The sequence below is a fragment of the Canis lupus genome, chromosome 1 (genome assembly GCF_003254725.2).
Source record: "Canis lupus dingo isolate Sandy chromosome 1, ASM325472v2, whole genome shotgun sequence".
Taxonomy (NCBI): domain Eukaryota; kingdom Metazoa; phylum Chordata; class Mammalia; order Carnivora; family Canidae; genus Canis; species Canis lupus.
This window is the reverse complement of record NC_064243.1, coordinates 34,338,548-34,351,353: the sequence shown is the minus strand read 5'-3', so window position 1 is coordinate 34,351,353 and position 12,806 is coordinate 34,338,548. Positions and strand designations below refer to the sequence as shown.

At 38.1% G+C, this 12,806-nt stretch overlaps 1 pseudogene; it reads left to right on the top strand.

The window, feature by feature from the left end:
* The first annotated feature begins 8,073 nt into the window (after positions 1-8,073).
* Positions 8,074-8,599, top strand: LOC112643448 (40S ribosomal protein S14-like; annotated as a pseudogene).
* Positions 8,600-12,806: the final 4,207 nt, after the last annotated feature.

The window sequence follows — 12,806 nt, the reverse complement described above, 5'->3', positions numbered from 1 at the left end:
CATGGGCATAGAATATCTTTCCACTTGTTTGTATTATCTCTTTCATCAATGTTCTATAGTTTTCAGGGTACAGGTCTTTCACTTCCTTGGTTAAGTTTATTCCTAAGTATTTTATTACTTTTGGTGTACTTGTAAATGGGATTGATTTCTTAGTTATTCTTTCTTCTGTTTCATTATTAGTGTATAGAAGTGTAACAGATTTCTGTATATTGATTTTGTATCCTGTGACCTTACTGAATTCATTTATCAGTTCTACTAGTTTTTTGGTGGAGTCTGGGGTTTTCTATATAGAGTATCGTGTCAACTGTAAGAGTGAAAATTTTATTTCTTCCTTACCAATTTGGATGCCTTTTATTTCTTTTTCTTGTCTGATGGCTATGGCTAGGACTTCCAGAACTATGTTGAATAAAAGTGGTGAGAGTGGACATTTTGTTTTGTTCCTGATCTTAGGGGAAAATCTCTCAGTTTTTCACCACTGAGTATATGTTAGTTATGGGTTTTTCATATGTGGCCTTTATTATGTTGAGGTATATTCCCTCTAAAACTAGTTAATTGAGAGTTTTTATCAGGAATGGATGTTGTACTCTGTCAAATGGTTTTCTGCATCTATTGACATAATCATAATGCTTTTATTCTTTCTCTTGTTGATATGATGTATCCTGTTGATTCATTTGCAAATATTGAACCACCCTTGCATCCTGAGAATAAATTGCAATGAATATGGCGAATGATTTTTTCAATGTATTTGTGGTTTCGACTTGCTAGTATTTTGTTGAAGATCTTTTGTATCTGTTTTCATCAGAGTTATTGGCCTGTAACACACTCTCTCTCTGTTTTTGTTGTTGTTGTTTTGTTTTTGTTTTTGCTCTTGTTTTTGTAGTGTCTTTGTCTGGCTTTGGTATCAGGGTAATGCTGGCTCATGGGATGATTTTGGAAGCTTTTTTTTCTCTTCTATTTTTTGGGTGGTTTGAGAATAGGTACTGGCTCTTTTTATACGTTTCTTAGAATTCATCTGTGAAGCCACCTGGCCCAGGACTTCGGTTTGTTGGGAATTTTTTGATTACTGATTCAGTTTCATTGCTGGCAATCCATCTGTTCAAATTTTCTATTTCCTCCTGATTCAGTTTAGAGAGGTTATACTTCTGGATGTCCAATTTTTTGACAATTAACTTTTCATAATATTCTCTTATATCCTTTGTCTATATTGTCTATATTGTCAATTGGTGTTTCTCTCTCTCAGTTCTGATTTTGCTTGAGAACTCTCTCTTTCTGTTTCTCTCTTTTCTTGGATAAATCTGGCTAAATGCTTATCAATTTTGTTGATCTTTTCAAAGAACCAGTTCCTAGTTTTATTGATCTGTTGTATTGTTTTTGTTTTAGTCTTTCATTTATCTATAATCTTTATTATTTCCTTTCTTCTACTGGTTTTGGGTTTTGTTTTCTTTCTTCTTATAGCTCCCTGAGGTGGAGGATTAGGTTGTTTATCTGAGATTTTTTTCTTTCTTCTTGAGGCAGGTGTGTAGTGTTATAAACTTCCCTCTTAGAACAGCTTCTGATGCATTGCAAAGATTTTGCACCATTGTGTTTTTATTTTCATTTGTCTCCATGTATTTTTTAATTTCATTTTTGATGTTTTGGTTAGCCAACTTATTGTTTAATAGCATATTATTTAACCTCCATTAGTTTTTTTCCTCAATTTTTTCTTGTGGTTGATTTCTACTTTCATAGCATTGTGGTCAGAAAAGATGTATGGTAGGACTTCAATATTTTTTAATTTGTTAAGACTTGTTTTGTGGCCTAATATGTGATCTATTTTAGAGACTGTTCATGTGCACTTCAGAAGAATATGTATTCTGCTGTTTTAGTTGGAATGTTCTGAATGTATCTGTTGGATTCATCTTGTCCAGTGTGTCATTCAAAGTCATGTTTTCCTGTTGATTTTCTATTTGGATTCTTTATCCATTGATGTAAGTGTGGTGTAAAGTCTTCTATTTTATTCTATTACTATCAATTATTTCTTTATGTGTGTTATTAGCTGTTTTATGTATTTGGGTGCTCTCATGTGAGATGCATAAATATTTATACCTGCTGTATTTTCTTGTTGGATTGTTCCCTTCATGATTATATACATACTGTCCTTCTTATTACAGTCATGGTTTTACGGTTTGTTTTGTCTGATAGAAGTGCTGCTACCCTAGCTTTCTTTTCACTTCTATTTGCATGATAAATGCTTTACCATCCCTTCACTTTCAATCTGTATGGGTCTTTAGGTGTGAAATGAGTCTTTTTTAGGCAGCATATAGGTGAGGCTTTTTTTATCCATTCTGTGGATCTCTGTATCTTTTGATTGAAGATCATCCATTTACATTCAAAGTCATTATTGGCAGGTATGTATACTTACTGCCATTTTGTTACTTGTTTTATGGTTGTTTTTGTAGATCTTCCCTGTTTCTTCTCTTGCTCTTTACTTTCATGGGTTTTTGCCTTTATTTAGTGATATATTTAGATTCCTTTCCTTTAGGTTTTGTATATCTATTACTGGTTTTTGAATTGTGGTTACCATTAGGTTTGTATATAACCTCTTATGCCTGTAGCAGTTTATATTAAGTTGATGGTCACTTTTCAAGCTTGAAGCCATTCTTCACTCCTCTTTCCTCCATGTTTCTGGTATATGTTTTCATATTTCACACCTTTTTATTTAGGGAATCCTTTGATTGAATTTGATAGGTATGCTTATTTTTGCTACTTTTTTGTTCCCTACTTTCTACTCCTATTCAAACAGTTCCCTTTAATATTTATTATACTACTGGTTTAGTGGTCATGAACTCTTTTAGCTTTTGTTTGTATGGGGAACTCTTTATCTCCCTTTCTATTCTGAATGATATCCTTACTGGGTAGTGTATTCTTGACTGTAGGGTTTTTTGTTTTTTGTTTTTTCTTTCAGCACTTTGAATATATCATGCCATTCCCTTCTAGCCTGCAGTTTCTGCTAAAAAATCAGCTGATACCCTTATGGGGTTTCCTTTGTATATATCTGTTTTCTTTTCTTTCACTGTTTTTAAAATTCTGTCCTTATCACTACTTGTTGCCATTTTACTCACTATGTATCTTGGGCCTCCATGGGTTGATTTTGTTGGGGGATTTCTGTGTTATTGTTATTCCTAATGTTACTTTCCTCTTGCTGTCATGAACTTTTTTCTTTTAGTTAAAAAATGAGTCTGTTTTAACATTTGAGGGTGCAAAACTCACCATCTCTCTTTTTATTTTCCCTGGAGTGACCACTTATGAATTATTGACAGGTTATTTCTTGCATGTGTTGAATATTTATGAATCATTTACTATATTCTAGGCATTGTACTAGATATTTGGAATTCAAGGACACATTAGTAAGAGATTTTCTTATTAATGCCATGTTTTTTCTTTGATTTTTCACATTAATTAACTCTGTCACCCTACTTTAATTTTCAGATCATCAAAATTTCATTATTTTGAGTGATTTATGTTTTTATTCCCCAGAGAAAGAGAGTGTAGGAAGGGTAGAGGTAGAGGGAGAGAGAGAATCCCAAGGAGATTCCCACTGAGCATGGACCTCCATGTAGGGCTCGATCTCACGACTCTGAGCTCATGACCTGAGCTGAAACTAAGTGTCAGATGCTTAACCAACTGAACTATGCAGGCACCTTCAGAATTACATTTTTTTTAAAGTTTCTCTTCATCCTCTAGTACTTCTCCTTAACTTCTCTATGATAAAACTCTATGTTTGATGTTCACCTGTATTATCATACTATTTTCCACAAAAATTCCTGTGACAGACTAGTAAAGTCTATATATATATATATATATATATATATATATATAGTCATATATATATATATATATGAGTGGAGAACAAATAGTAATAGATCAAGTATTTTAATTTCAAAGGTTTAGATACTTTGGCACTTAACCATTTGTCTATTCATTCAAAAATATTTCTTTAAGACTTATCATATGACCAGCAATGTTTTGGATATTGGAGGCATAGAGGTAAACCAGATGGATAAGACAACTGCCCTTTTGAAGTTTATATACTAGTGAGGTATAATAAACAAGTTAAAGAGTGAGTAAAAATGGTAAATTCAGAGAGTAAGGTGAAATAGAGCAACATGACAGAAGACAGGCTCCTTCAGTCAGAGAAACTTTCTGAGGAAGTGACATTTGACAAAACACCTGAGCAATGAGAAGGGATGCTTTCAGATGGAGAGAACATAGGTGTAAAAGTTCTGTAGAGAGAATGTCCTATTTTAGGAGCAGAAAGCACACAGGACAAACACGGGTCTATTTGGGAGGTGAGTAGAATTAGCTGAGGTGAAGAGTCAGCAGAGCCTGGGCCACTTACTGTCTTCCAGGTCAAGTGACAAAAGTTGGATTCATCCATAGTGCCTAAGAAACAGCTGGAGGATTTTTAGCAGGGTGCTGAAAGGCTTTTAAGAAAACTTTATCTGAAAATAATTTCTGATTTACAGAGAATTTGAAGAGCACAAGGACTATATATTCTTTACTCAGATTTACTTATGGTTAACATTTTCTCAATTTCCTTCATCATTTGCAAATCTCTATCTCTGTCAAAATCTTTTTTATTAAACCACTTGAGAGTAAATTGCATATTTTATGGCCCTTAAACTCTAAACACTTCAATGGGTATTTCCTGATAAAAGACTATACCCTCCTGTGAGAGAGTCAATTTGATGTGTCAACTTGACTGGGTCACGGAGTATCCAGATATTTGGTCAAATATTATCTTGTGTGTGTCTGTGAGGGTGCTTTTGGATGAGATTAACAACTAAATCTGTAGACCTACTAAAGCAGATTGCCCTGCCCAATGTGAGTGGGCTTCATCAATCAGTTGAAAGAATGTATAAAATAAAAAGACTGACCTTCTCCAAGTAAGAAAGCATTATTCCTGCCTGATAGCCTTTGAACTGGAACATCAGTGTTTTTCTTGCTTTCAGATTCAAACTGAAACATTGCTTCTCTCTGGGTCTTAAGCCTGCTGACCTTGGGACTGGAACTACATCTTAGCTCTCCTGGGTCTCCAGCTCACTGATTCACCCTGCAGATTTGGGGACTTGCAGTCTCCATAATTATGTGAGCAAATTTCTTATTATCTATTTATCCATCCAGCTAACTATCACATATGTATGTATGTATGTATGTATGTATCTATCTATCTATCTATCTATCATCTATCTATCATCTCTATTTCTCTATGCCCTATTGATTCTGTTTCTCTTGAGAACCTTGACTAATATGCCTTACATAATGACAGAGCAGTTATCAACTTAAGTAAAATGTAGTATTAATATAGTATCCAGAATATTATCTGTTTTCCAATTATATCAATTGAGTCAGTAATTTCCTTTTAGAGTTTTTTTTCTCTTCCCATACAGAATCCAGTCTATGATCACATTTTGCATTTGTTTTTCATGTTTTAGCTCCCTTAATCTGGAACAGTTTCCTGGCTTTTTTTCTTTTATGATTATTGACAGTTTTGAAGCATTCAGTCTCCCACTTCCCATCCATTCCTGCCCTGACCACCCTGTTTTAATAGCTCAATCCCCATTCTGGGTTTGTTTAATATTTTCTCATGATTAGATTCAGCTTGTGCATTCTTGGCAGAAATGACATAGAAGTGATGTTTGCCTTTCTCCGGATATCCCATCTGGAGACATGCAATGTCCATCTGCCCACCGTTTGTGATGGTAACGTTAATCACTCAGTCATCGTGTTATCTAGTGTGTCCACTGTATAGTTACTATTTCTCCTTGTAGCTAATAAGCAATTATGCAGATATCCTGGTCCATACCAACATTACTCCCTAGATTTAACATTTCTTAATGATCCTTGCCTGAATTCTTCACTGTGAGATTTACAAAATAATGATTTTCCATATTTACTACTCATCCCACATTTATAGCATACTACTGTAAGCAAGAGCCTTCCCTTCCTTTCACCCTTATTTATGTATTATCAGTGTGGACTTGTAGATTTCTATTTTTTCAATGACTTCTGATTAATCACTGCCCCTAAGTATTTTATTTCTCAAATTGTCCCAATGGGAGCTCCTTCAATCTGTTCCCTGTGTCCTTTTGACAAGGCCTCCTCATTTTTGAGGGGCATTTCCTTAAGTTTTCAACAAAAAGGTGTAGGTTCACAACCATCTCACACAACTTTCTCAGGAGTTTTCCTGATGTAACTTGAATCAGTCCCCATATGCAGAGGGTAGGTAGAGACTGAAGAAAGAGGCCACCCCAGCATGGTAGGTGGCAATTTTAAGAATAGCAAAGGGAGGGCAGCCCGGGAGGCTCAGCGGTTTAGCGCCACCTTCAGCCCAGGGCGTGATCCTGGAGACCAGGGATGGAGTCCCACGTCGGGCTCCCAGCATGGAGCCCGCTTCTCCCTCTGCCTGTGTCTCTGCCCCTCTCTCTCTCTCTCTGTCTCTCATAAATAAATAAATAAATAAATAAATAAATAAATAAATAAATAAATAAAATCTTAATAAAAAAAAAAGAATAGCAAAGGGAACTTACACATGAGGCTTGTTTTGGGCAGCAGCAAGATGAATGGATCCCCACACCTGCCCTCCAAATCTTGAGAGGCCCCACTAGGCTCAGTCACATATACTGTGCAAGTGTTTTCGACATTGCATCACCATCTCAAGGCTGTGTCCTTGGAGCAGCCTCTGGGAGTGTGAAAGGCAAGCTGATCTCACATTCCATGGACAGGTGAAGGGAGTGAAGAGCCTTGGGGTGCCTAGATCCAACTCACAGGTCAATTGGTGGTCATATCTTTTTGACCGTGTTCCTCGACAAAAGCAACTTTTCAGTATCTTATTGTCCTTAGCTTACCCAGCCTAGGAAACTCAATTCTCTGAGAATCTCTGATTCCTTTTAGTGGAGATGGAGTCAGAAGTCAAGATCTAGGGGCACATTCACTGCGTTAAACATCATTGTTCTGAAGTTCTTTCAGTAGACAGAGCTAGGAAAAGTGCATGTGTGCGTTTATCTGTGTGTGGATACATACATATATTCAAATACACATTTTAGAAATCATGAGTCCTCATCAATACCTCCAATTGCAATCCATCCTGTCAACATACTTTCTTGCCTTCCACAACATCATAATGGGATGATGAAAGATCCTTCTGGCTACTCTGTGGACAATGTACTCCAGGGTAGACAAGTGTAGAAGCAGGAAGGCCAATTGGAAGATATTGTAACAGTTCAAGGAACAAGGGATGGTAACTCAGACAAGAATGACAGTGGTGGAAGTACTAAGGAGTGGTCATACTTGCATTTTTAAGGTTTAGGTTATAGTGTAAGGGCAGGATATGCTGTGTGAGAAAAGGAGAGAGATCAAATATTACCCCAGAGATTTAATGTGAGCACTGGGTCTGAGCAATGACTCAATTGGAAGAATTTTCAGTGAAATTGATTTGACACTTAAAAAAAAAAGAAAAAAAGCCCTATTTCAGTAGGATCCATTTAAGATGTGGAAGTGAACACAAGTTCAAGATGACCAATGAAGTCTCTACAAACCCAGATTCTTTCATTAGGAAAATATTTGAAAGTCAAACACTTACATACTTCCTTTACCCACCTAAAGGAAGTGTTTGGGATACACAAATCCCAGAGGGGAATCTGTGCAGCTGAGGAAGATGCCTAACATGAACAAGTTCTGGGAGCAAAGCAAGAAAACAAGCCTGCTTTCCAGGCATTCCTTTATTTTATTTTTTAAAATTTGTTTTATTGCAAAGAACACTTAACATGAGATCTACTCTACCCTCTTAACAATCTAAGTGTACAATACAACACAGTTACCTGGAGGTACATTGCTGTACAGTAGATCTTTGAGTAATTCCCTAACATCAGAACACATTCAATGTACATTCCAAAGAAATTGCAAAGAAAGCAAGAATCACATTGCCTAATGACATATATACACCCTATGTATGACAATCACAGGGGAGCAAAAGGACTCATCGTCCATCAAGAATATAACTACTTTCATTTTCTGGTGGCAGAGTCGAGAAGACGTACAGAAATGGCTCCTCTCAAGGGGAAGGAAAGGAAGGAAAAATAGGTCATCAGCTTGGACCTCATGTAGTTGAAGGAGGAAATGTGTTTGGTGTCTGCTACATCTTTGCATCCTTCAATGACAGTTTTGTTCATGTCTCCAGTCTTTCTGGCAAGGAAATCATCTGCTGTGTGACTAGAGAGATGAAGGTGAGGCTGACCTAGATGGGTCTTCTCCCTACACTGCTGCCATGTTGGCTGCCCAGGATGTAACCCAGAGGTGCAAGGAGCTGGGCACCACTGGCCTCCACACCAAACTCTGGGCCACAGGAGGAAATCGAACCAAGACTCCTGGACCTTGAGCCTAGTCAACCCTCAGAGCCCTTGTCCACTCAGGAATGGAGATTGGGTAGATGGAAAATGTCACCCTCGTCCCCTCCAATAGCACCCACAGGAAAGGGGGTCACCATAGTAGCCATCTGCGAACAAGATTCCTCAAATTTTTGTTTTCTGTGAGTAAATTGCCTTTGTGTAAGGAAAAGTAACAATATGACTACTTTCATTTCTTTACGTTTCCCTTAGTCATGTTAACAGACATGCAATTTCTACACTGAAGCTATCAACGCATGTTTTATGATTTATTTAACTTTTAGTTCCTGCTTTTATTTTTATTGAGCATTATAAGAGAAGCATTTAAATGTATCTGACTATTCCTTGTTTGGGATTACTCATGTCATCTTTTCATAATGTGGACACTTGCTTTTGCACCCCCACCCCTGAGAACCTTCCAAACAAATAAAGCCTTCCAGAGTGCAGACTTCACAACTCTTATTATGCTTTACCTTATTGCTTACATCCTACCTTACTTCAGGATAGGGATGTGTTTCAAGTCACATAAAGAAAAATGATTAATAATTTATCTACTGATTCATTTGATCCTTTAACCAGGCCCCAGGATGTCAAATCTAAGGCCGCTTTCATAGATGAACCTACCAAACACAGTTTGATCTGCTTCCTTTACTATGGACATTGCTCTCATGAATGAAATTCCACAGCAATGGCTGGATAGGCATTTGGATATAAGTTTATCTAAACATCCACACAATAGCCTATCTCAAACCCAGAGAGGAATCCCAGCTATCCATGTTTCCCAGGTCCAGACAGACAGTTCCAGTGGGTGATGACACCTGAGGAACAGCTTCCTATCTGTTCAGTCTAGAACTGCATACTCCATATCTCGTGCAAAATTCCAAAGCTCTATCTGAAAATTCTGAACACTGCAGAGCTTTCCTTATCTCTGAGAGCCCAGGGGCCTGTGGAACCAGCACTTCCTGCATGATGGGAATAGGAAACACAGCAAATATGATTTATTGAAGATGTTTCATGCTGTACTTGTGCATCACCAAACCCCACACTGTCTGCACAATTGTTGATCTCCCCTGGTTACGGAAACATTAATGTCTACGATGCACTCGCCCAGGAAATGGTGTGGAATAGATGCTGGTATGTTGACCTTCAAGCACTTGAGAAGCCTGATTGGGCTAGACCGATAGGAGGAGGAAGCTGAGGCAAAGGAAACAACACAGAACTTAAAGGCAATTGTTTCAAAACTGCAAAGTCTGTGGGAATGTGATTTTACGCTTGTTTTCCCATCACAGTTTTGTTCACTACATACTCCTATCATTGCCCCTCTGCAGGAGATGATCTATTTACAATGGCATGGACCTGGAAATTTTAATATTTTATCCAAGAGAATGCTGTTAAACAGATCAAAATTTGAACCTCTAAATCCCAAATATCACACACATATGGGAATAAAAAATAGGATTCTTATGCTGGAGAAAGGGGGCCTCATCTTGCACCTCACAGCCACTTTTTCTTGGCATTGTGTTAGCAATTTCCTGGTAGCAATTCTCAGTGAGGTGTTACCTGGAAGTCTGCCAAATCGGTCTTATGCAATTTGTTACAATGACTGTAGGTCACAATCTTTAACTGTTGGCAGGTGCTCTGGGCTTGCCCTCACTTGAGGAGCCCAGCTAATCCAGTTTGGTATAATTCTTTTCTGTTGAGTTCTTGAAGATCCTCTTATATACTCTCTGGACCAGAAAAATTAGCTAGTGTGAGCTCAAACACTCAAATCTCCACCCTGCTCAGAAGGTCAATTTCTGAAAGCTGAGAGATCTTTTGAGAGCTCTTCACATATCTCTGTCTGTTTTCGAAAGATTTTTCAGAGTATTTGTGAAAATGAAGGGAATGTCACAGGCAGCAACATATTGTCAAGGGTTACCTGACTGCTCCGTAACTGTAAGTATGAGTCAGCTTGGGTTGCTATAACAAATACCATAGATTGAGAGACTTCAATAACAGATGCTTGTTTCTCACACTTCGGCGGCTGCAAAATCCAAGAGCAAGGTGCTGGCCAATTCTGTTCCCAGTGATAGCTTTCTTCCTGGCCTGCAGAAGGCCGCCTCAACAAAAGAATATTTGTCACCTGGGAAGGTGCCACCTTAAGCAGTTATGACTTCCAGAAGTTCAAGAGCAGCAGAATGTTTGTTGTTCTTGGCTGTGAAGCCGTAGGGTGACATGCAGGGTATTCATTCAAAGCCCAGGATCAAAAGATAGCTTATGCTGCAAAAGCTGTTTGTGACACAAACACTAGGGACAGGCTAGCCCTTGAGGTCCCTTTCACTGTTGTGTCTACCCAAGTTTTGTGAGTAGAGAACTGGGAGAAAGGGATGATTGTTCTAATTACCTGGGGCTTCTGGGTCTCCCTTCTGTTCAACTATCCTGGTGCATGGAGATGGCTCTTCATCCATGGATTCTCTCACTATCTCACCCTTTGGTGAAGGGCTCTGCCTTCCTGGCTATCATGTTGCCTCTCACTCCAGGGCTGCCTCCTCACCTCAGAGAGGATGCCCCTCCAGGCTCCGACTGGCCTTGTGGTCGCTACCTACTGTGTTTGGAGATTAAGAACAGGAAAAAAAATCAACACAAAAAGATATGTTACCTGTCCCATGTTCCCCAAATTCCCAGGGTGGAACATCTAAGCTCCTTTAGATTTTCCTTACAACTGAGCCAGGATTATTTTCTTCCAGTTGCCAAATAAACACTACATGGGGAGCCTCACTTCTCTCCAGTTTTATCAGACTGCCTGCCCCACTCTTCCATGCTAATACTAGCTATGGCAAATGACTGGGTTATCTGTTCTTTTGTACTTTGTTTGCCTTTTATGATTAACTTTTATCTTAAGCAAGTGCTAACTTTTCTGTAAAGAGCATTTCTTCCTGCCAGGTCACAGGATCATTGTATATTGGGGAGAAATAAAGACTTTTTATTACATCTCTTTTTAAAATGTTTTAATTTTTATTAATATATAGATAATGTAACCGGCTCATTTCTCTAGGTTCCTGTCCTTCTGTTTGGAGGACTGTTGATTTTAAGTGATCATAAATAACAGAAAGAATGGCTATGGCTCACAAAAACAAGTGATTACCAGAAATAACCTAGAAATGCTCAGAAAACTTTCCCATGTGCTATGTTTATGGCACAGAATTTATTATTCAAAACGCATGCCTGTCTTGCAGTCTAACCAGCCTCCCTTAAATTTTCATACATGGGAATGTCCTTTCTATGACTTAAAAAAAATCATAGGCCTATAGTAGGGAAAAGTTGAGAAAATATCTGAAAATACCATAACTTTAACATTTTAAGATGCAGTTGGATTTTATCAGTGGTCAAATCACCTAGATACATTTGAATAATGATAGCACGTATATGTGAGAAACTTATTTGGGCTACAGGCAAAGCTTTTGTGACACACATATTAAGCACTTGAAAAATATTGAAGAGGTTGTCTTTATTACTCTTTCTATATTTTTCTTACTCAAATTATTTTTTACCATTAATTTGAAAACACATGTAAGTCACACAAAAACATCCTGAGGTTTATGCCCCCTTTTATCTTCACATTTATTTGAACATTTATCTGATGGCCTGTAGTATAATTGTATGGCCCCAATGGTCCCTGGAATATTTAACAACAGGCTCTGTAATTGGGGAACTCTCAAGTTTGCTTTCTAGAAATTGTTCAATCAATGATGAGTGTCTGAGATGCAGAAAGGTCTAAGATAGTGGTTCTCAAATACTCTTTTTGCCCTAGAGCCCTTCCTACAAAGCCAGTCTTAGTCAGAAGCCTCAATGTAAAACATATTGTTGTGGAGGTGTGCTCATTGAGGAAATGTCCTGAAGCCTCCCTACTCTCTTATCCCATAGAAGTCTCTGGAGAACATCAGGGAAACCCTGGTGCCCTGAGGTGCATAGTCTGAAAACATCAACCCTTCCACCAGGAGTCTGGCCATTCCAGTTCTGCTAACCCTGGCTAAGTGATATCTAGCAAGTCCCATTTCTAGTTTTAAATGTCCTCATCTGTTTAGAGAGGAGTTACAGCCAGATCTGTCAAGACCTCTGTTCTAAATTATAAACTCCCACTTATGTCTTAATACTTTTACTTTCTTTTAATTTTCTAAGAGGCTGAGGTTCTCTTTCAAATAGGGTCTGTCTCCAAAGAGACAAAATCTCTGTGTGTTCCCAGGAGAGGTGGGCACCCAGGAAGCTGAGTGGCAGTGCTGCTCTGTGGCTGTTGCAGGAAAAAGTCACTGAGAATGAGCCTAACTTCAGGAGAATCTATTCCATGAAAGCCAGAAGCCAGCTTGGAGTCCTAGGAAAGAAGGAAGCCATGTCAGAGGTATACTT